General features: G+C 39.2%; 1 protein-coding gene across 1 annotated transcript in view; it reads right to left on the bottom strand.

Annotated features, from left to right (window-relative positions):
- Positions 1–24,174, bottom strand: part of LOC150091135 (homeobox protein aristaless-like) — a 239,068-nt gene that overhangs the window by 113,657 nt on the left and 101,237 nt on the right. The gene's annotated exons all lie outside the window — the stretch shown is intronic.

The raw sequence follows: 24,174 nt of genomic DNA, 5'->3' as shown, positions 1-24,174 counted from the left end.
GACCGTAGTCTGAGCAAGAGAAATAATCCCATCAACATCGAGCTTGCTCAATCCATTCAAAGCTTTAAACACTTCAGTCAGATCACCTCGTAGATACCTAGCTTCCAGACGCTGAAATTTATAGAACTGAAACCTTTCGTAATAAGAGCACCCGTTTGCTCCCCTCGCCAATATTATTACCTTCTCTGTACCCGTTCCAGCAGCTCTACGTCATTCCTAAAATAAGACCTCCAGATCTGCATACAGTACTCTTAAGATGTGGCCTCACCATTGCCTTATACAATGTAACAATCATCGCCTCCTTATCCCTGTTGGCAAAATTCCTGTACTGCTCAGTAAACCTAATATCTGACTACACAATTACCCCCATCTGCCTAATTTTTTTAGATCCTGTTGTAGTAACATACCTTCATTACGGCCACTAACTGCTCTGCCAAACTTTGTATCATCTGCAAACTTGGACATTAAACTTGATATGCCTTCATCAGTATCATTAATAAATATAGAAAACAACAATGGGCCCAACACCGAACCCTGAGGAACTCCATTAATAAAATTAGCAGTAACTTACTCTTAATTTCGCGCTGTTCCAATTTGTACAATTTGTACGCTGTAGCCTAGTGATCAGGCGCGCGGGTGCATAAGTACACGTGCCTTGAGCGACCGGGGTTCAAGCTGTGACTGCTGAATACGGTGCTGTTTTTGTATTCTGTGTATCTTATAAACTCCTCTGACCGTTCGGTCGTCACGGAGTATAAACAGAAAATTTATTTATTTATTGACAGCAGTCTTTTAGTATGTGCAATAAAACAAAACAACAAAAGCCTTCCCAAAATAAATAAGTAATTGAATAAACGGACTGAGGACTCACATATCATAATGAATAAGCTGATTGAGGATTGAAGGTATGATCGTGAACATCTTTGTCTCTGGATATCTTTAATATGCATTACTTGGAATATGATTAAAATGGAATGATGACTGTTATGTATTAAGTATTTGGGCATAAATGTTTTTTGGACGATATAGACTAATGGCTTATAGCATAGAGAAGTGATTTATAGAATACTATTAAATCCCCCTCTTCCCATATGGGGAGTGAGTCCGATTAGTCCATGCAAAGGAATGCTAGAGAAGACTAGATCAATGTGCAAGGGATGGAGGCAGCTTAGGCTGCCATCTAGGCTAAGCGGTCAGTTGCTCAAATCACATAATTCAACATTTCTGCGAAATATTTACACCACTACATTGATTAGCATTTATCAATATGGTATTAGCACACAGTACCCTGCGGAATCGCCACAGTTTGGTTGGGGCTGTGTAACACATAAGAAAATGTAACACAAATAAGAAAGAAAAATGCACCCTTAGTTGCTTTTTTTTTTTTTTTTGGCTTACAGATGACTTTACTGGAACCCAGTTGCTGTTATGTTTCATCTGTGATAGGGTTAGAAGCGTTGTGTATTTCAATATACCTTTGAGCACCACTGTTTTACTGCGCTTTCATTTCACTGATTGTGGCCCATCTGTACGATTCTTCTCTCGTCTGTCAGTCTCTCACATCAACAAGCTGTCTACTGCCATAAGACTGCTCTTGGTTGGATTCTTGATATGCTCAAGACTAAGGGGGTTTCAGATTTTTTTTCCGCCTCAGAACCTTAATATCTATAAAAAAATATTGTGTGTGCCGAACACGCATAGCAGACGTTAAGTGAAACTTCTTTAGGCGAACATTTATTACTTGACCGAGAATCCCGTATTGACGGTATGAATGCCGCAGGTGACAAATCTGCATGAATGGGAGCCTCGGAGATGTGAGACCTTCCGTTACCAAATCTAGTTTCGGCAAGTGCTGTGGCGTCGGATGATATTTAAAACCATTTGATGTCGATAGAGCCGGAATCACTTTGTTCTTGAGAGAGTCACGACAGCTCTTACTTGGCGACGTTTGACTTACATTCTCATTTCGAAATGCTGTTTGGAGAAGAGCGTGATCTCGAGCTGCTACAATCTTTACATCGTTCTTTAACCAAAGCCGATCACACATGAAACAGACTAAACCGAAATCATTATCCAGGAATGTACGTTTAAACTGTGCGTGAATGTTTCGGTGTTTCTTAAAATACTGTTGCTGCTCCGGCTGTGTATTAACTGTGCAATTAGTGTCGAACGATTTGATGGAGTACTTCTGGCAATCGGTTTTGGCTTCTTCACTTTTCGTTTACAACTGGGCTTCGAGGACTCGTCATCGTTTTCATTTGTATTATCATCTTCCATGACTCCTTCTTTCAAATCCACTTCTAACATTTCTGGGGAAATGTAAGGCTCTGAAAATGTGGATGAACCTTCTCCGGCTTTTTTGTTCAACTCATTGCACGCTGTGATTTCTTCCGCTGTCGAAATAGCTTAGATCTCTCCTTTGTGCTCAATGGAGGTGGTTTCGGTGGTCGCATATACGTGCTCTCTACGCCTTACAACGCTGACATGTCTTCGACATGTTAAATTATAATTTTCCCCCCGTTTTTTATTAAATACGGTGGAGAATGAAAGAAATAGCATGACGCAATCAGTAGGGGGTACTGATTGGGTCATGCGTCGTTCGTGCCTGGTACGAATTGGTACAATGGTGGGGGAATAAATCATTTCGTGTCGCATTTTCTTGGCGACTTTTGTCAATCCACGGACTCATTGCACGTGCGCTCTATGCCTTACAACGATCACTACATTGGACCACCCGCTTTATGTTTGGTTCACTGTACGATCAAATCACTTTACGATCGACACTCCATAACAAAATACCGTTCACTGTACGATATGTAGTAAGCGCAGGTCATCGTGATCCCGTTTACGAATTGAATTTTAATTCTAGTAACGGTTGTTGTTGTTGTTGTTATTTGGTTTTTAGGAGCATTAGCAACTAAGGCCATATTGCTCCGGGATATGCGGTGGTCATTTCCTGACCTTTCCGCATCCTCCGTATTTGGTGGTGACGGGCTCGAACCCCGGTCTAATCAAGAAACATGTGCTACGCACTGCTGCTCCTTCCCACCTGGCTACGGAGGCGCCTTCTAGTAACGGCGATTCTAATAAGCGAAAATAGGAGGAATGTTATCCACAGGCTATAAAAGTAAAGATATAAAGCACAGATTTACACTTTATTACCTTGCCAATTAAAAAGAAAGGAAGGTAAAAGGTCAACTACATCGGGTATTCCCAGGTGGTCAGCCTCCCAATTACTAACCGGGCCTAATGTTGATTAATTTCGGTGATCGGACGAGAACCGGTGCATTCAGCCCAGTACGATAGTTGGCTGTTCAGAGCGACTGCAATGCGTTTACTTATGGCTTTGTCGCATTTTCTTTGCGTTTTTTGTCAATCCACGAATTACTCCCATCTGAAAACTGACTGGAGCGCGCCTAAAGAAGTTTCACTTCAAAACAGTAATACATTGAACACGCTGGTTTAGACTAATAGGCCAAAGGGAGCGGTTGGCACTGCGAAAACCTTAGCATGATACTATTGTAGGCCCCGTTTGTGTGAATACTCCAGCAGGGAGATAACACCGTGATACTTGCACCAGCACACGTTTGACAACGGCTATCATACCATGTACAGATTCACTTATGTCGTGCTGACGGCCCTCTCTCTCTCTCTCAATTGCACTAACGCATTCTAATCCTCGGTATCTAACTACCTGCTTCATGTAGGTAGTTAGTCTTCTCTGTGACATTAGACAAGACGTCAGAAAAGCAGTTATAAGGAATCCGTAGCCGAGTGATAAAATATTCAGGTACAGTAGTGTACGTGTTAGAGTTGGCTGTAATTCTAGTCGTTGACGACTAAATACGGTGATGTTTTTTATGTTCTCGCTATCTTGGAACTTTTCTGACCCTGGTCGACCCGGAGTATAAACAGAAAATTTATTTTTAATATACTGGTCGCTTTGTGCATATCTATCGTCTTTTAAAATTATATGCTTGAAACATGCAAGCTGTACAATATTATTAAATTATATGAAATTGAAATATCTTAGCATCAGTTTGAATACTTAATATGATATAACCACATATATGATACTTAATATGACCACTCGTCTGCAAGTAGCTGATTTAGTAGTCAGAAACGTATCAAATCTTACACGTAATCAAAAAGTTTTAAATGTCTGACAGTACATTACAACAGTTTGTTACGTGATTTAAAAATTATGTATTAATAGTGTGCTGGAATGGTGCTACATGCACACACAAACACATTATACAGTTCCTAGGTACAGGTTAGTGCATCATTTAATGCACAGCAAACTACTAAAGTAGCTAAATGGGCATCGTTTTAGTATATACAGTATATCTGATACCTTCACAACGAGGGTTGCCATGATATTGCACTACCTCGAATAAGTAACGCTTCACCAATGGAGAAGACTATTGTATACTAAAACGATGCCAATTTAGTTACTTTAGTTTTTTGCCGTGTACTGAAATCATGCATTGGCATTAACGTGTACGTCAGAAAACTTCTACGCAGCAGGAGGCCTTATCCCTAAAATGCTTTAGAAAGTTACTAGGTTTATTTGCTCATCCCAGGAAGGTGAAACATCCTTCAGGTCATTGCATACTCTCATTCACAGTTATTGTTAAATTGTTAGACTGCCGATGCTTACATTTTTCAGCCTCTTTAGATGATATGTATTAGTTAATGCTATCTTTCTGTAAAAGATATCAACACAGAACTTCCATGCATATATTTTGAAAAAAATAAATATATCCATCATGTTAGCTAGTTGGGAAAATTTATGAAGGTAATCTAGGTTAACCCTCGTCGATCTTATAGGCGACTTGGTGTCCCTAAGTTGTATATAGGATCGGCGGAGGGTTAATTAATTATCATGTTCTCCAGACTGGGAGCATGCGTTATCCCGGTCGGGGGCTGTTGGAGAATGTGTATTTTTACAGTCATGATTGGTTATTTCCTAGGGTGGAGTTATGCCTCTCGAGATGGCAAAGGAATTGTCCGTTATCCTGTTCAACAATCTGAGCAACCAATACTCCGTCCTTAGACTTAGAGCAAACCAACCAAGAACCTGAAGACTTCGCAACACCCATCCACAATACAGATTGCGGGTGGCAATTTATAGAATACAGACTATGGCAATGACAGTATGAGTTCATTTGATTCTCAGCGATGGGACAGAGACGACCAATCGCACTGGCTGCTTCTTCGACCCAACTGTTAAAAAAGATCCATTTTGTGTTATTTCATCCTTCAGTCTTTTTTTTTTTAGCAGAATCCAAAAATTTACAGAATACATTATAAACAACGTCATTTGCTGGAACTAAGAGGCTGCAGTCAGTATGCAAGAAGCCAAACAAGATGAAGGCAAAAGGTCCACCTTTTGCCTTCATTGATCGATCGGAGGCTTGCAACAGGAAGATCTGGCCCGACATGTCTAGAATGAATGAATAAGTAACCAGAAGATACTGGAGAATCTCTATAAGGATATTCTATTTGTTGATGACACCTAAGCATGGTGTTCAACATTAACGGAACAGTTATTGTCTCAAAAGTCTAAGCCTATAGTTATGCCAAATGACATAATTGCTTTTCGATACGCTGTACGGGTAATGGTTATTCAATCTCTTTGAAATTCAGTCCTGTCTTATTTCTTGCAAAGCAGGATTTTATTCCCTTATTCTTGCTTTCAGTAATACCCACAATTTAGTCAGTGAGTACTGGAATAACCTTAGACTCTCTCTTACGTAGCACTACACTCATTACATCAGTATTCAGAACACAGTATCCGTCAGCCTTCAAAACATTTTGCTGCGGGCGTTATTTTTCACTTGAACAGCTCTTAACTCTATAAAAGTGTACAATTCCTGGATCCTCTAGTACTACTCGCGCCTGTAGGGAGGACCTACACGGTTTCATTCAGAAATGGAATCAGGTTAGCAACGACTTCTTTTTCTTTGTCGTTCCACTCCTTTTCGCTGAACCTTGTCTTTGCCTGCTTCTCTACAGATATATTATCCATTGGCATTTTCTTTCGTTTTCCAAATTTTTTTAGAACACGTGCGGAAATCTAATTAATTCCCCTTGTCAAGTTCAAGTTTCCAAATGCAACAGCTCTCGCGATGGCACAGTGCAGAACTTCGGTTCTCGTTTTTACATCGTGTGGGAAAGGCCAGGATTCGGTTACCAAATTCGTTAAAGTTCTTCCTGTTGGGAAGTGTTTGTCATATTAGTTAGTCTCCTATTTGTACCTTACCCAACAGTCATCCTTTCTGCGTGTTTTCTGAAAATTGCCGTCTACAGGAATTCAAAACAAGTATTGAGGTCAAGTTTCTACACGCTTAATAAACGCAAAGTAACAAAAAATAAATAAAATAACAATAATTCGCAGTGTTATTCGCTTTCAACTGAGATAGTTAAATGTAATGATCGAATATGTTGTCTGATTCTCTTCGGACAGTGAATTGTAATTGTAACTTGCGGATATTGCAAAATTTTGGTTAATATCGCGGCTAACATGACAGAGAGTTCTTTGTTGCTCTTGGGTTGCTTCAAGAATTAAAAATTGAGCAAAGGATTCTTAGATGTGTGCTCTAACATGTGATGATAACCTCGTATTAAAACTACTGTTGCACATTCTGCATTCACCATTCAAGGAAAAGGAGAGCGTAAACATCGTCAACCTCCGGCTGCAGGTACTTAATCATCTGTAATGGCCGCTATCCTTCTACAGAAGGAAGGATGGTCCACTACCAGCACACCGAGGTATACTCATGATTACAGAGAAATGACCCAGTGATGGGAGTGCCACCGTCTATAGCGGCTAGCCGGACATTCAGGGTGTGTCCACTTGTGTGTAACAAAGGGGCAATGTAGTCGTTTGTATCTATATGGAACTGAATTACCACTTAACAGTGGCGTCAGTTGGTGTGTGTGAGTGCGTGCATGCGCACTAGACAGGTGGAAGGCTGCTACAAGCGGCATAGCTGAGCAGTTCCACGATATCTGCGAGCAAAGTTTAGGCGAATAATGGGATGGGTCCTTTACATCAGGGCACAATATGTGGGCATCTCATTTGGCTCTGGGCATTAAGGAAATTAGTGTATAAGGTTACGGAGTAGCTGGCGAGAACTAATTTGTTTTTAGCCTAGGTTCTCTAGGTTTTTAGAAAGTAGGGAGCAAAAAACAGGAACAGTATGTAATGTCGCCTATTAGATAACGTGATGATAATGAATAAAAATAAAGCCGGCCAATGCTTAAAAGTTTTGTGGTTATTCAGCTTTCCTTCCACCATATAAATAATCTTTATTGCGTAGTATGTATGTGTGGGATGTGTAATACTGTCCTTTTTGTGGGATGTGTAATACGTCCTTTTTTTGAATCGTCTCAATGCTCTTTAGAGGGAAGTTTTTTTTTTTTTTTTTTTTTTTTTTGTAGGTGCAGCCTGTAGACTGTTTTCTTAATGTGCTTTTACCGTTGTCTTATACAGAGGAGCAATATTCTTCTTCTTCTTCCAACTCACAAAGGCCCTATGAATCATAGTCAGCACACCATGTGCGTTCCTAGCCCCCTCTCCACACAGCATGGTTACTCTCTTATCAGATTTCAGCATAATCCATTAGTTCCTTTTCGTCCTTCTGAACTAATGTTTGAGGGACACCACTTGCTGTATTGTTTTACCGTAAGGAATACCCATTTACGACCTCCCTTTTTTCTCTTGTCTTTTAGCCAGCTACTGATTCAACGATTGATCTTTCCAGTCAACGACAGATCTTACCCAACCCTAAACTTGTTACTAACTTTCAACACACCCCCAAACCGCTAATAACTGTCAAAATCGATATGTGATCTGTAATGTTAGACCATACATTCCAAATCAATCCTTTCCGCTGTTTCAAATGTCAGAAATACTGCATTCATAGACAGCGTTCGTGATACTGCCGACGAATATAAGTAGACATGCATAAATAACCAAGAAACAGCACTCAGTTGAGACACAAACTGAAGTAATAATCCCTCCACAAGAATCTTTTTCAGACTGAGCTGTGTGTTTCTCCCAGCATCCAAACCACAAGAGCAAAAACTAAAAACTAAACTATTATATTAGAATCACCCGGTAATTTCTTATATATACCCGTATTTGCGTCTGTAAATTGCGTGTGTTCTATGGTCGATTTGTCTGTTTTGCTGGGCGAAAAAAAAAAAAAAAAAACTTTCTATCCACGCCTGAGACCGACTAACTCAACCACGCAGTGAAAAAAGCCCATTAAAGTTCCTCGCGTCATCGACGGGATTCGAACCCGGGCCTTTTCCACCCGGTGTGGAGAGGATGGTAACGATACCACTGTGCTACCGCACAGACAACCATAACAACAAGGGAAAAAATGTAACCCCCCCGAGATTATTATTCTTGGATACATTTATTCAATGGAATTGTAGAAGTTTCCGCGCCAGCAAATAGGACATACAGGATTGCGTTGTTTAGTACACTATTATGTCTTTATTTAAACGAAACTTATACTGAATCTCAGGACTCATTTGTATTACTTGCTCAATAATGAATTATACAATACATCGAATAGACAGAATAACAGACACGTGGAGGTAAGGTACTACCGTATTGGTCAGCTGTCATATACCCTCTCAAACAGTTTGTTTAAACACAGCCCTAGAAGTACTGTAGTAGCTATTCGTCTAGCAGTTAGTTTAATTATAAACCTTATTCATATACTTACGACCAACTCAAGAAATATCTAAGATTTAGAAGATCTATTTTCCACATACCTCCGCCTTCTGCATACTTAGGAGATCTACAGGGACATCAGTTTACGGAGAAACACAAATACCGAAGAAGCAAATAAAATAGTAAAGTTGATTGGCCAACATAGCTTAAATCTATTAAACGATGGATCACGTAACATATGTGCACTTTCTCTCTAGCCGTTGCATGGCAGTAGATCTTTCTATATGCTCATCCACTATGTTAATCATATATAGATGGACAGTGCATAGCAATTATCTGCACAGTGATCACTATCCGGTGATCATTTACCTAACAATTACCATGCGAACCTCACAGAGGTTCCAAGTGGAAAATACCAAACAATTTTGAAACAATTCAGAAAACTAGGAATGCACAAGCAGACTATTAACCAAGAAATACTGGACTCAGCGTAACGCATGTGACAGACCGGTTAATTCAGGCTGCAGACCAAGCAAGGCCAGAAACATCCGCACAGTTCCTGATACATCCAAAATCATGGTGGACTGTGCGCAAGTTAAGGGCGAGGAAAAGCAAAACTTGGAATATTTTTCGCAGAAATCCCAAACACAAGTAACATTATACTATTAAAGCACCAGCGAAAGCCAGATATATAGATGGGCTAGTAAAAGAGTGTTCTACATTCAAACCCTAATTAGAACACATAAACTGAAACAGTCTGGAACAAAATCAGAAGGACGAATGGGAGGGACCAGAATAAACAACCAACACTACTGTTAAACTGGTAGAGCACTGGTAGCCAGTGCTCTATCTACCAGTACATTTGATTTCAGTACTACCAGCCACAAAATATGGAGACAGTTCAGCTTCAACTGCGATGAACAAAATAAATAAATGGTTTTTCTGAATAACCACACAAAAGAGAGCATTCATACATATTTGAATTTGGTTTCATTCTGATCCCTGAAGTCAAGTTTGAGAGACAGATAATTACAGGAGTATCAAGTGTTTTCCTATGTCTCAACTTTTCAAGAAACTGCGAATGGCATGTTTAAAGAAACTAATCAGCTTGAACGTTATCAGCGGCAAAGTGGCGAGCGGATCAGTATACGTTACTGAGATTATACGGAGTACTCATAACATCACATTAGATTATGGCGACCCGATGCCTCAGCAAAATCGAGCGCTTTAAAATATCCGGATCTTGTACACCATAATGCACTGTGTATTATGGTGTACACCATAATGCACTGTGCATAGCACTAGGGGCTTTCCACACGTGATCAAAACAAAACCTATAGAGGTTTTGTTTCGATCACGTGCGTTGAAGCTCATGATCAGACAGTTTTGATCACGTGCGTTGAAGGCCGACGTAGCCTAGTGGTCAGGCGCGCGGGTGCATAAATACACGTGCCTTGAGTGACCGGGGTTAAAACCCGTGACTGCTGAATACGTTGCTGTTTCTTGTATTCTGTCTGTCTATTTTGTGAACTCCTCTGACCGTTTGGTCGTCCCGGAGTATAAACAGAAAAGTTATTATTATTTATAAATCCAAAGACAAAATTTACGACTCTATTACGCGACCATAGCAGAGAAACTAGCTTGGGAACTTTTATGAGTCAGCCAGTTTTCTGTTTGAACTCAAAGGAGTTTACAGAACAAAGGAAACACAAGAACATCACCGTTTTTAGCAGTGATGGGTCTGAGCCGCGTTCAGATGTACCCACGCGTTTCACTTGTTTGGCTGCTGCAGCTTTCAAAAAAAAAAAAAAAAAAATCGACAACATTGCAGAATTGGAGAAGGAGTTTCTTATCTGGAATGAACAATGAACACTACATGCATCATACAAGATCCATTTTCGAAATACGCCCAGATACCACTTTTATCCCAACAGCTTGCTAAGGAATGCAATAGCATAGCTACAAGATGTATTATTAATTTTAAACGAAATCTAGTGAAACTCAGCACCAAATTGTGTAAATATTCACTGACTCCCTCAGAATTTTAAAAGCATTAAAAAACATAATTATTAACACACGCCCAGTTCTTCAGCAGATAAGATACAAAAGAAATTAGTCGAGTTAACTTGGCAAAACCACAATATTCGATTCTTTTGGATCCTGAGAATGAGCAGGCAGGCAAAGCATCAAAAGAAGTTACCACAGGTAACTATACATCTTCTGTACCATATATGGGGGCGCCTCCGTAGCCAGGTGGGAAGGAGCAGCAGTGCGTAGTACGCGCTTCTTGATTAGACCGGGGTTCGAGCCCGTCACCACCAAATACGGAAGATGTGGAAAGGTCAGGGAATGACCACCGCATATCCCGGAGCAATATGGCCTTAGTTGCTAATGCTCCTAAAAAACAAACAACAAACAAGCAAACCATATATGGATTCTAAATTAGTTATCTGAATCACTAGTATGAGACAATAACAGCAAGAATAGAGGTGATTGAATCAGTAGCGGTCCTCCGACGACAGGTGACAACCTGTCAACTTGGGAATGTTTAATTCTTAATGAATAGCAGGTACAGTGGCTTCCCACTGTAAGTTCTGTTAATTCCTTCTGTATGCTTAGCAGTTGGCATACACTTTTGAAATCCAAGCAGTCGTCTAAGTTTTTTGGTGTAAGTTTTTTGTGTTTCGTGATAAACATGGAAAGAAATAAGGAACTGAGTGTTGAAAAAAGAAGTGTTATTATAACTCTGTAAAAAAGTTATTCCATGACAAATATTGGCAAAAAAAACTAGGTGTTTTATTTAAAGGAGTACAAACTATCATTCGACAATTTTCTCCTTCAATGAAGTCAGACTGACCAGTATATAGTTACCGCCTTTATGTACTGGCGATATGTTGGTACTTCTCCAGTCCAAATTGTTTGATTTGGACTTGAGTTTGATTGGCACTTCACCAGGATTGGTGAAGTGCCAATCTTTCCTGATTCCAAAGGTGCCCTCATCATTAGCCTTAACGGTTTAATACACTCTCTTGCAGCTTCCTAAAAAATTGCCGGATACATACCATCAACTCAAGAGCCTTACTTGCCTTTAAGCTCGAAAAGTCTTTCTAATAAGCAGTCAGCTGTAATTTTGAAATCACTAATTTCATATGTTTCGGCCTCACTCGTACAGGCTCTTCTCATCATGAACGGTCTTTCATTAGTAAAGACTGACGCGTAATACCCATTCAGTTCATCAGCAAATTCAACTGAGTTATAAAAGATTTCCATACACCAATTATATAAGGGTCCGGTCTGTTTCGTTTTCTTCTTTGTATTCTCATACATGAAAAATTCCTTCCTTGCTCTTCTGGCCAGTGCTTCCTCATACTCAGCCTTGGCCGCCCAAAACTTATCTGTGGTACTGTTACAGATCAACTTCTAGCTGTAGTGGGCGTCAGTACATTTCATTCCTCATTAACTTTCCTTTGCTGTCTTTTTCTGCTCTAATAGACTGGCCAGCTCCGTATTCATCCATCTTGGCATTCTCCTTCGGCTATATTTTCTTAATGGTATGTATGCGTTTATTGCTTCTATGATTGCTTTAAAGGTATTCCGTAATTCTAATGTATTCGCCCTTCCACTGCACTCCAACACCAATTAATTGATGTCTTGTTGCGCCTTAAACTGATGTAGTCCCCGCTTCTGAAATTAAAACAAGTACTTTTGCTTTTACCTTCAACTACTGCAGTATTTTTCTTCACCTTTCAACTAACGTCGCGTGATCACTACCTGGGAATGGTTTTTGTACCATACGTCTGATTCGTGCCTAATGATAAGGTCTAGAATATTCTTACCCCTAGTGTTTTCTGTAATATGCTGGTACAAATAATAATCATCTAGTTTATTTAAGAATTTAACGAATTAGATTGGAAGTTACATTTTTGATGTTATGCTAATAAGAATAAGTAGAAATGTAAGAAATTGTGTCCAGTATATTTTATAGTAATTACATAGTTTATCATTAGTTCCTTCGGATAATTATATATCAGATGAACTGCGAGAATCGCTTCGCTTGTTTTTGACATTTGGCATCGCTTGTTATGATTGATTAATATCATTGTTCTCTGTTAATCTCTCTTCTCAAAATATTCAGCAATTATTTGTCCGTGGAAGCCTAACGTAACTAATCCGAAAGTTTATTTGAAGTTACAATAATTAACTGAAAATGGAGTTGGGAGTGCATGCTCGCATTAGCCTGAATGTGACTCAACTCATTAAATAAAACGACTAGAGAAAATAAATTCAGAAAACTTAGATTTTCTTAACTTAAGCTTTAAGAATTATCACGGGATGTTGTATTCGGAAATGGTGCCCAAATAGACAAATCGCAACTATAAAAATTAAAATATCAATCTAAATTATGCACTTGATGCAATTCTATGAAATCTTTTGAAAAAGAGTATTATTATAAGATTCAGTTATATTTAGTGTGAAAAGAAATATTCCTGATGTTTTCACAAGTCATGATTATGAGATCATGACTAGTAAAAACTAAGGGATAGCATTCAGGCTTTTAATGGGAGCGCAGTGTGATCACTTGTGGTAAAGCGACTCTCAGAACAACATTTACACGGGCTGATGCGCTGATAATAAATAAAATGCGCTGATATATAAAGCCGTGTGCTCTTCTAAACCAGCATGATGCTGGTTTAGAAGAGCAGAACTTCGCCAATGGTTTGACGTGCTCCAAATTTGTCTCCCTAAAGCAATTCAGACATGTAGAATTGGACTTTTACTAGTCATCATAACAAAGGTATAAATAAAACTGAAGAAGGTATTGTTCAGAATTCAGTGAAGTTAATTATTGTACAATTTACAGTGCAGGACCTTTAATGAAGTGCATTTTGCTGATTGAACATTCTCTCTCTCTCTCTCTCTCTCTCTCTCTCTCTCTCTCTCTCTCTCTCTCTCTGCAGTTAGGAATGATTGTATTCAGAAATATTTGGATATATTATAATGAAACGATGTTTATTTTAAAAAAATAAAAAATAGCCAAAGGAAAGGCCAACAGATCCAATTACAGGTACATATTAAAATCTGTGCTTTGCTCTTATATTTATTTCCCAGGAATTAAGTTTTTATTGCAGAGTTTACACAAACACAGTTTTTCAATTAAAAGGCACTGGGCCACTTTAATGTTTATAGGTTTAGGCTGTTTGCCATGTTTTTGTTGTATTTGAGCTAAAATCTCCGAACTTTGATAGTTATAATTTTATACTTCATATTTTAGTGTCTATTTTGTGTAATCGGCTGCTTTTTCTCATCTCTATGGAAAGATTATTCCCACCCTTTTTTTTTTTTTTTTTTTTTTTTTTTTGGCCTAAAAACATTATTTGCTTACTTCTGAAATGAACATAAATCATTTTATTGGAAGAGTAAAATAACAATGGTTGTATGCGATAATTTTTTTCTGTATACATTCAGCTCTGTAGAACTACCTATCCATGCAAAATCAGTTTGTTTTATCTCTACCCAAGCTACAGCCACTTCGGTAGTTTCTTCAATGCAGATAAAATTAATTTATTTTTAATTCAAAAGTGTGCCAGTGATGTTTTGGGCTAAACTGAGGGTGGGGAACAATTTTCTAGTTGAGAAAAAAACAGTTGGCTGAGTAGAATTTAAATCTAGAAATCATAAAATCCGAATAGTAACACTTATTCCAATCTGAACAAAAATTTCAGCTCAAATAAGACAAAAGAGATCCAAACAGTAATTAAAAAAATAAATGAGACAGACCTTGCTGCCATTTAATAGAAACACCTTATATTTTTTATTTTATTTAATTCTGGTAAAGTAAAAGTTAAGTTCACCCCTAGACAGCAATCAAATGCTAGGAGGGTAAACAACGCCATAACACAGCAATGCAATATTGGGTAATATAAAAGATACAAATATAAAGATAAAGATACAAGGCGAAGACAGATTATGTTCTACTGCTCAATATATACATTCAGCGTCTGTCCAAGAAGAGTGCGGGGATACCGGCAGAATGCTGTAGGCTGACTGGAACAGGAGAAGGAGCACAGATCATCCTCTAGTACAGAAGCCAAGTAGGACGATGGTAAAATGAAAGTCTAAAATATTTCAAGATAGCGTAGTCATATTATGGCTGAGCGAGCTGATTTGGTTGAGGGCAGGTCGGATCACAAATGTTTGCCGATTACTTATTCTTCCGTTATTCTTGGGCAGGATGACGAGGCTATCGATGCTGGGAGCGTCTAGTTTACCGGAAATGAGTTAGAGAGGGTAATTATGTTGTAAGTGGCGATGATCTGCTTCCAAGGGGTAATTCTGTGCAGCGAATATGGTATACCCCTAGAGATAGTAAGGGGATATCCTGAAGTCATATTGAGGGATCGAAGAAGCCAATACTCAATCCCCAAGAACTGCCGCAGGTAGGTTGGAGGGGCAGAGGATTTTCGATGCGTAGAGAGCCACCGGTACTACACATAATCGGATATACTTAGTTGTCAGCTTGCTATTGCGGTAACCCAACAGTTCCTGTCGAGCTGACCAAACGGCTGAGAAGAATTTGTTTCTAGCTTCCTTGAACAATCTCAGACCAAGCCTAGGTCTTTGTGACAGTTGACAAGTTTAATTTGATGTCCATTTATAGAGATGTGCATTGGGACTATTCTTCTCCTTTTTTGTAAACGTCATCCGGACAGACCTTTTTGGCATTTAGTTCAAGACCAATATATTGAAGAAAGGTGCTCAGAGATTTGTTTTGTTGCAGCTCTTTGGATAGAGAGCGCTTGCTCCGGCTGATCCGAAAGAATGAAAAGTTTCAGATCGTCGGCATACGATGTCATGTTTTGGAAATTTGTTAGCAGAGGTTCCATAGCTGCTGTGAACAGCGCTGCTGACAAAACGCCACTCTGTGGAATCCCTCTGAAGTCAGTAAAGGATCGTGAGAGACCATTGTGCTCAACAAGGAGTCGCCTTTCCTGCAAAATTTTTTTGAGTACAGAAAGGAGGTTATCGGAGATCTTGAAGTAGTTCTTCAGGTTGTTAAGTAATGATGTGAAGGAAATCCTATCATATGCAGATTTAACGTGAAGATAAATTATGTCCAGCTGCGTTCGAGAATTCAAAGCTTCTTGTATGTGAAATAATGTTTGAAGGAGATCATTGGTATAGTAGATCTTTCAGGGATAACGCTGTGAAGGTGTCAAGGTCTGTGATGAAACCTGTGCTCAATAAGTTGCTCTAGTATTGTCTTTTCAAAAACTTAAGGAGCGAAGAGGTCACTGATATCGGGCAAAAATCCTTCGCAGTTTTAGGCCTCGAATATTTTGGAATGGGTTAGCGCAGTAGTGTGTCCAAATTTCAGGCACAGCAGATGTTCGCAAAATTTCCTTGAAGATATGTAAAAGAACGTCCACAATGAAGACACAGGATATTTTAATGATAAACGAGGGCAATGCCATTAGGCCCGACGATAGCTTTGTTTCATAGTTGGTTGATAACTTTCATCAGGTTTTCCTTCGTGATATTAAGCGTAGACAGGGGAGTCAAATCACATAAAGGGATGGAGAGGGGACAATTAGATTTCTCCTTTACGGAACTCTCACCAAAAGTATATATATTCCGCCCATTCGATGAAGAGGCTCTCATCCATCTGAATATCCCTGTCGTGTTTTGAAATATATATGTAGTGTGTATATACATAATAAAAATTTTAAAAAGCTATTTCTTGAGTGCTGTACGATAAATATATTTCAATTGTATTCACTATATTAGTGTTGCAGATCTGTGTATTAGAAAAATCCTCTATGGTTTGCATGCTGTACAAGGGGCGATTGTAACTAGCAATCAATTAAATGAATAAATAAAGTAAAAAATATTATTTGCAGTCTATATTTGCGGTTGAAACGAGCTCAGCGAATTTGAACTTAGAATGGTGAGAACATGTCTAGACCTGACCTTGGAGCACGACGTATATCCCGAGCTTCTCAAAATCCTAAGATCTGTCTGGAACGTCGTATGTAATGGAAAGTATTTGAACATTGACCAGAAAGTCATCAGGCCTATTTTGACATCGGTATAGAGTCTCCGAACTGTTGGTCTTGTTTTCCGGACAAACCACGCCCAGTTTTGCCAAGGAATCATTTTTAGAGGCCGAAACTTAAGGAGCGGTTGACATCAAGCAGCGTTGCATTAACTTGGGTTCAATCGGCGAGCGTCCACCAGAAACGTACTCATAACGAAAGCTGATGCACAGTGACAGATGTAATGATGGTGTCATGCTAAGAGGAAACTCGCTCTGGAGCTGCAAATGCCATGTTTGTAGTTTTCATGTGATGGATGAATTCGGTGTGCTACTAATTTTACGTTATTTTTTGCGTTTTTCAACAGGGCCTTAAAGCTTAGTGTGCGCGTGTGTGGGAACTTGGTTTTAGAAAGAATAATGTTGAGACTGATGATTATGGACCAACTTGCCTGGAGCGTCCCGAGTTTTCAACTCGTGGGGAAAAAGGGAAACGTGTGAAGGGTGCTTCACGGATATTAGGTGTTGCTCAATTAAGAGTTCTTCTGCTTTCTGATGGAGGAATGTAGAATAATTTCTCTATACACTTGTCATCAATTGGTGGAAGTGATTTTCACGAATAATACGTGTAAGCTTAGTCTTAAATAGCTGAATATTATCAGAAAGCGGTTGATGATTAAAATTTAAAATTGACAAGTTAACTATACAGAGAAATTGTGCTGCATGTATTCTGGATAAGTTTAGAAATATTTTTAGATTTGAGAATGCCTTTTAAAACATTACTGAGTACAGTATTTTATTAAAATCTTTTGTGTGTGTGTGTGTGTGTGTGTGTGTGTGTGTGTGTGTGTGTGTGTGTGTGTGTATTCATATTGAGTATCGCAGCCATACGTGCAAGATGTCTCATAAATCACAAGATAGTTCAGAGAAAGGAAAATTGGATCGTTACTAAAGCTGCTCGTGTGGAAAGCCTAGTGAAGTGGCGTAAAATGTTGCTGTTGCTTATGCTGTTGTGAAGTTCAAACTTACTCCATATGAAAATCATGTCCGTGACAAAGAAGTTTCGTTATGTGATGAAGCGTGTAATCTCGTAAATACCGACTCCTTTTGGTCTGCTCTTCAATAACAACGCTAAATTAAACTGCAAGTTTGAAAATAGCGCCCCCTGTATTCTCTTCGGTAAATGGTGGTTGGGGGAAGGAAGTGAGAGAGAGAGAGAGAGAGAGAGAGAGAGAGAGAGAGAATAACCGTGGCACGCCCAGCTAAGTGGCCCGTCTGAAGCTTATGATTATTATGAGCGTGAGTTCTTGTTGAAGTCATAATTGGAGGCTAGCTTGGCGATCTTTACCTACAGATGGCGGCCACCATTGCCCCACAGGCTACACCTAATCCAAACGTCCTAAATGACACGAGGCTATGATTACAGCATTTAGTGGTCCCCCGATTCACTGGATACGGGAAGAATTATCTGATAAAAGTCGGCGTTTTGCCAACAATGCTTACGGCTTCATTTGGTATTATCAGACAGAACAAGTATCAAAAGAACATCCCCCTTTAATTTCTCCCCCTCTCCGTTATTCCGATAGGACTCCCGATAATTATACGGCTCTAAATTAGCTAAAGACACAAACAGACTCTGCTGAAACGCTTGGCTAGTAAGCAACAGCTTTCTGCAGGATAAGGGGAAGGTTATAATCTATCATTGTGTCAAGGGTGTTCGCCTTCTTTGGCTGCACGTCCTGAAAGTGATCCCTAATTATAATTTGTGTAAACTCCGCCAGTCTGATTAGCGCTCCTTATCTCTTGTGTATCCAAGCAACGGCATTTACTAGGCTGTCCATCATAACTGGAATGTCTCTGGAACATTGGTAAGGAAACTGTGCGTCGGCGGATGAAATGACACGTGCGTGCGTGCGTGCGTGTTTGTTTGTTTGTTTGTGTGAGAGAGAGAGAGAGAGAGAGAGAGAGAGAGAGAGAGAGAGAGAGAGAGAGAGAAGAAGAAAGAGCAATTCTTTCTCGACGATTCACTGATGCATTTTTGTTATAAAACATATAAAAGGAAGAAATACAGTTAATTCAAAAGTAGCTTTACTGCTTTGTAAGCTATTGCCTCGTGTATTTTGAGTTTAGTAAAACTCAAAATACACGAAGCAATGAATGAAAATACACGAAGCACTGAATGAAAGCCGTGGGCTTGAAGTTTTTATTAGCGACCAGTAGTTACAGGCTTGTCTATAGTTGGTGCACATAAAGCAAAACAAAATGGCGACTTTCCATCGAGCAGAAGGAGTGCAGTGTATTTACTCTGAATTATCATAGTCCTAAGCCCAAGTTCAACGAACAAACAACCAGTAGAAATAAATTTTAACGGGCACAGCATGCAGACCACGTGTATGTGATGAAACTGGAAGACGAGAGGATTGCTATAGTTCGAAATCCAGAAAGGGGGGGGGGCGACATTTCAAGCTGTTTGTCAACTCGCTCTTACCTCGACCAACGGTGCTCAAAATTTTGAAACTGCAGATGCTACTAAAGGCAAAAGCTTTATTTGAAAGGATAGAGCGTAACTAATTTGTTAGAACCTTGGGTGGGGAGTGGGGAGAAACCACGTGTTTATGTTACATTTCCGAGATGAAGAAAACAGACAGAAATGCTAGTGTTTTGGGAATTTCCACAAAGTTGATACCTCTTTGAAGAAGTAGCCACTGTAGTTCCTCTAAACTTTTCTTTTGAGTCTGCTTTCTAAGTGGGTGTCTCTATTCCTCAATTGGGTTGGTGCAATTAGAGGGGGGCGGTGTTCCTTGCATGTTTCATGCAGCAGTTGCGCAATACTTTTTCGCAGGTTGCCGCGCTGCTGTGCTTCCATGAATGAGTGAAGGCTTCTGCCTACACTCACTCACTCATCAATCTACATTTTGCAATGTAGCAATCTGCATTTCTTCAACATTTCTTGTTCAATTTGGCAGTGATGCCCTTGATGTGGTACAATAGTGCTTAATTCTGTAAATCATTATTATTTAATTAACTTTCCCAGTGATGTGTAATTTGTATGACGAGATGCAAATAAGGTCGCCTAAACGATGCAACCGGTTTTTCTCACTGCTTTTCTCAGATGCAGTCCGTTACTGCTTGCACCCAGTTCACACAGAACTGTGAGCCACGAGTTTTGTGACTACATTTCCAAACTCAGTGTGTGCAGCTTCCGGTGCTACCAAACTCATGAAGTAAATCGTCCCTGACGATTAAAGCTATATACTTGTATAAGGATATACGTATATATATGTACAGTATATTATTTGTTTTATATTTTTTCTGATAAAGTTATTTTAATTTTATCAACTAACCTGGGTCATGAATTATCTGTCCTTTATTCTAATAATTTTTGGAACTAGATTTTGTATTCTTTCTGCTCATCATGTTAAACCCCGTAGCACATGATGTGAACGGTTAGATACAAGATTCGTGCGTGGCAGTAGCCGAGTGGTTAGTATACCAAAGTAGCATTAGCATTAGTAGAGGCTTATGACGCAAGAAAGCAAGCTTATGCAGCATCAGCCAAGAAAAAAAAAAAAAAAAAAAAAACCGCTCCCATTTCACCCCTCAGTTCGTTCGAAATACCTGTCCAGCTGAGCCTTAAATTTATTTAGACTATCAACTTCCACAACAAAGGATGGAAGTCTGTTCCACCAACCAACTACCCACTGGCTAAAGGCAAATTTCCGCATATCTATCCTACATCTGTCTTTCCTCAATCTGAATTTATGCCCTGTCAGGTGTTTATTCTGAACAAGAGTAAGAATCCCATCAGCATTGAGCATGCTCAAACCATTCAAGGTTTTATACACCTCTATCAGATCACCTCGCCGGTGCCTAGTCTCCAGACACAGTAATTTGCAAAACTTAAGCCTTTCTTCGTAAGAGCAACCCTTTGTTCCATTCACTAATCTTGTTGCCCTTCTCTGTACTCGTTCCAGCAGCTCTACATCCTTCTTGAAATGAGGCCTCCAGACCTGTATACAGTATCAGACCTTGAATACTGTATACAGTACTCAAGGTGTGGCCTGACCATTGCCTTATGCAAGGAAATAATCACCTCCTTATCCCTGCTAGAAAAATTCCTATATATCACTGACAATACACCATGAGCTACTCTTGCACCCTGTCTGCACTGCTCAGAGAACTTCATATCTGCCTGCACAAATACCCCCAAGTCCTTTTCATTCTCTACCACTGTCAGTGTAGTACCACAGAGTTGATACGTTACTCTGGGGGTTACTGCTTTCCATATGTAGTACTTTACATTTGTCAATGTTAAACTTCATTTGCCACCTCTCAGCCCATCTGCTGAACCTTTCCAGATCGTGTTGCAGCAGCAGCAGCAGCAGCATAGCGTCAGTAGTGTCCTTAACAACCCTGCCAACCTTCGTATCGTCTGCAAACTTGGACATTAAGCTTGATATACCATCATCAATATCATTTATAAATACAGAAAATAATAATGGACCCAACACTGAACCCTGAGGGACTCCACTAATAACATTAGTCCACGATGAGCAGTGTCCGTTGATTACCACTCTCTGCCTTCTCCCCCCCCCCCTCAACAATCCCTTTATCCATAACAGCAATTTGCTTCCAATGCCACACTGCTCCAATTTGTGCGGCAGTATTCCATGTGCAACAGTATCAAAAGCCTTTCTAAGATCCAAATATATAATATCAAAGTTATTCCCTGCATCCAGTTCTTTTGTGACTGCATCATAGTATCCAATCAAATTGGTTAGGCAAGACTTTCCTTTAACAAAACCATGCTGTGTCCGAGCTATAACTCAAGTCTTGTCTAGATGATCCTGCAGTGCTTCTTTAATCAGTGCCTCCATTAATTTTCCTGGAACAGAAGTTAAACTCACAGGTCTATAATTACTTGTGTCAGCCTTTGATCCTCCTTTGTGAATCGGGGTCACATTTGCACATCTCCAGTCTATGGGTACCTCCCCTGAGTCCAAGGAAGCTCTCATAATTATAACTAAGGGTTTGCTTACTTCCTTTGCTGCCTCCTTTAATATAACTGGATAGATCTCATCCACTCCGGGTGCCTTTCTTGTGTTTATCTTCAACAATTTCTCCTCCACTTTACTCTCAGTTATTACAAGATTATCTAGCTTACTGCTAGAGTTGAATACACCTCTGGCATTCCCCTCGCTGAATAACTCCTCATGTGTGAATGTCGATGCAAAATATTCATTTAGTTTGTTAGCTATCTGAGCAGGATCATCAACAGTTGAACCATCGATATCCAGTGGACCAATCTGATTGATCCCTTTCCTTCTAGAGTTTACATAAGTAAAGAATTCTTTTCTATTTTTCTTTGCATCCTTTGCCAAAGATTTCTTATAATCTGCCTTCGCCTACCTAACCTCCTTTGTAACTTGGTTACAGAGCAGCTTATATCTATCATAGGCTTTTGTGTCACACATTAATTTATATGTATCCCATGCATTTTTCTTCTCTGCCATATGTCTCATTAGTTCATTTGACATCCATTTAGGTCTAAACTTTGAACGATATTTCAACAACAGAAAATTTAGAATTTTCTGTTGTAGAATTTAAATACTGTCTCAGACTACTGTAGTCGCCTTTACGAAAGCAAAAACTCTTCCCTTTACCCCTGATGGTAGTTACCTCTTTGAGTAAATCCCACTTCAGCACACTGTGATCACTGCCACCTAGTGGTTCATTTACCTGCAGATTCTTAATGCATGAAGAATCACTACTGATAATCAAATCAAGAGTATTACTCCCTCTAGTTGCCTCCTGAACAAGCTGATGTAGAAAACAATCATCCAATAAATCCACAAAAGCCTTGCTAGTGAATGAGTGACCAACCCACAAATTCCAATCAATATCTGGGAAATTAAAATCTTCCATTATAAGACTCTCTGATTTACTGGCCCACTCTATTTCCCTGTACAGTTCCTTATTATACTCATCAGAGTCATTAGGCCTATAACACACTCCTACTCTCAATTTTGATCTCCCAATGCTTATGTCACACCAAACTGACTCGACACTGCACCGTCCAGCGATGTCGACTGGCTTCACTTCCTTGGTTTTTATGTGTTTCTTAACTAATAGCATAACCCCTCCTCCCTTCCTGTCCTATCTGTCCTTTCTGTACATATTGTACTCCCCAAATTCCAGTTCTGCATTCCTTATATCTGTGTGACACCACGTCTCTTCTATCCCAACAATATCCGCCTTTGATGTTTTCAACATGTAGAGTTACTTATGACATGTTCGAGTCCGCTGATGTTATGTGGCAGTAAATTTCTTTATTCTTAAACAGATAAGTAGGCACTCAGCTATCTTCTTGGACACACCCACCCATATGCGCAAATATATGACCGTAAACTGAAACTAGAAGTCGCGCCAGATATGCTCATTTATTGGGAGGTTGCTGTCGTGCCAGTTGGTTTTCGTCACTTTACAAAAAAAGTTTGCTACTCAACCAGTTGTACAAGTCTGGCTGAATGCAGATTATGGGCCCACCGCCGTCTGAAAATCTTACATAACATTATTTATATTCTAATAATTTTATTATTATTATTAATAATGTAATAAATACAATTAATAATGTAATATGAATACTCTTTGTGTTACAGTGTAAGTCGTATAATTCATTCTAAGATTTGTAGTATTTGTGCGAATGTCTTATGATAAATGGAACTGAATATTGGATACAATTTTATTATTATTATTATATTTTGGCGCTATTGTGAGTTTGTGCCGAGACAGCTAAGGCCATGAGGCGTCAGCGTATCGAAACTGTAAATTTCACGTATTCAGTGGTTGATTCTATAGTAGAAGTTTAAATAGTTTTTTTATTTATTTATTTTATAGATATTCATAATATTTAATAAACATTTTCTTACTAAGCTTAAATGCTGAAGTTTAGTTAAGTCTCCTCTCCCCCCTCCACTGAGGTTATTTCATTCTACGGTTTTCCCTAATCTTTTGACGTTAAAATGTATACACGAAAAAAAGGTTGACTTCAAGTGACGTGATTTAATGAACAGTGGAGGAATAAATATTTCTTTATAAATAGTAACGAAAGGCTTTTTGCTTGATTTTCAAACAGTAGTTAGGTTAAAGGAGTTAAAAACTTAAAAGGATACCATGGTTCTTCATTAGCTGCTCCTGAGCAAAACAATACGACGTTAAACCAACCCTTTCCCCTGTACAGCCTATGGAGAAACACAAATACGAAATCTTTATGCTGAAAAGCCTCAATGCGGCCATTCAACATAAAAGACGGAGCACCACTGCTGTATTCACTGCACATATTTTAATTTTTGTTCCTACAAGTGTTAGAAAACTCCCCTGCTCAGATTTATTTTTCTGGTATTCTTTTATTTACAGTATTTAACCAAATATCATAGCCATGGTTTGAGAG

Source organism: Mastigoproctus giganteus, chromosome 1, assembly GCF_048544385.1.
Source record: "Mastigoproctus giganteus isolate SK-2022 chromosome 1, ASM4854438v1, whole genome shotgun sequence".
NCBI lineage: Eukaryota > Metazoa > Arthropoda > Arachnida > Uropygi > Thelyphonidae > Mastigoproctus > Mastigoproctus giganteus.
This window is presented reverse-complemented; position numbering and strand designations above follow the sequence as displayed.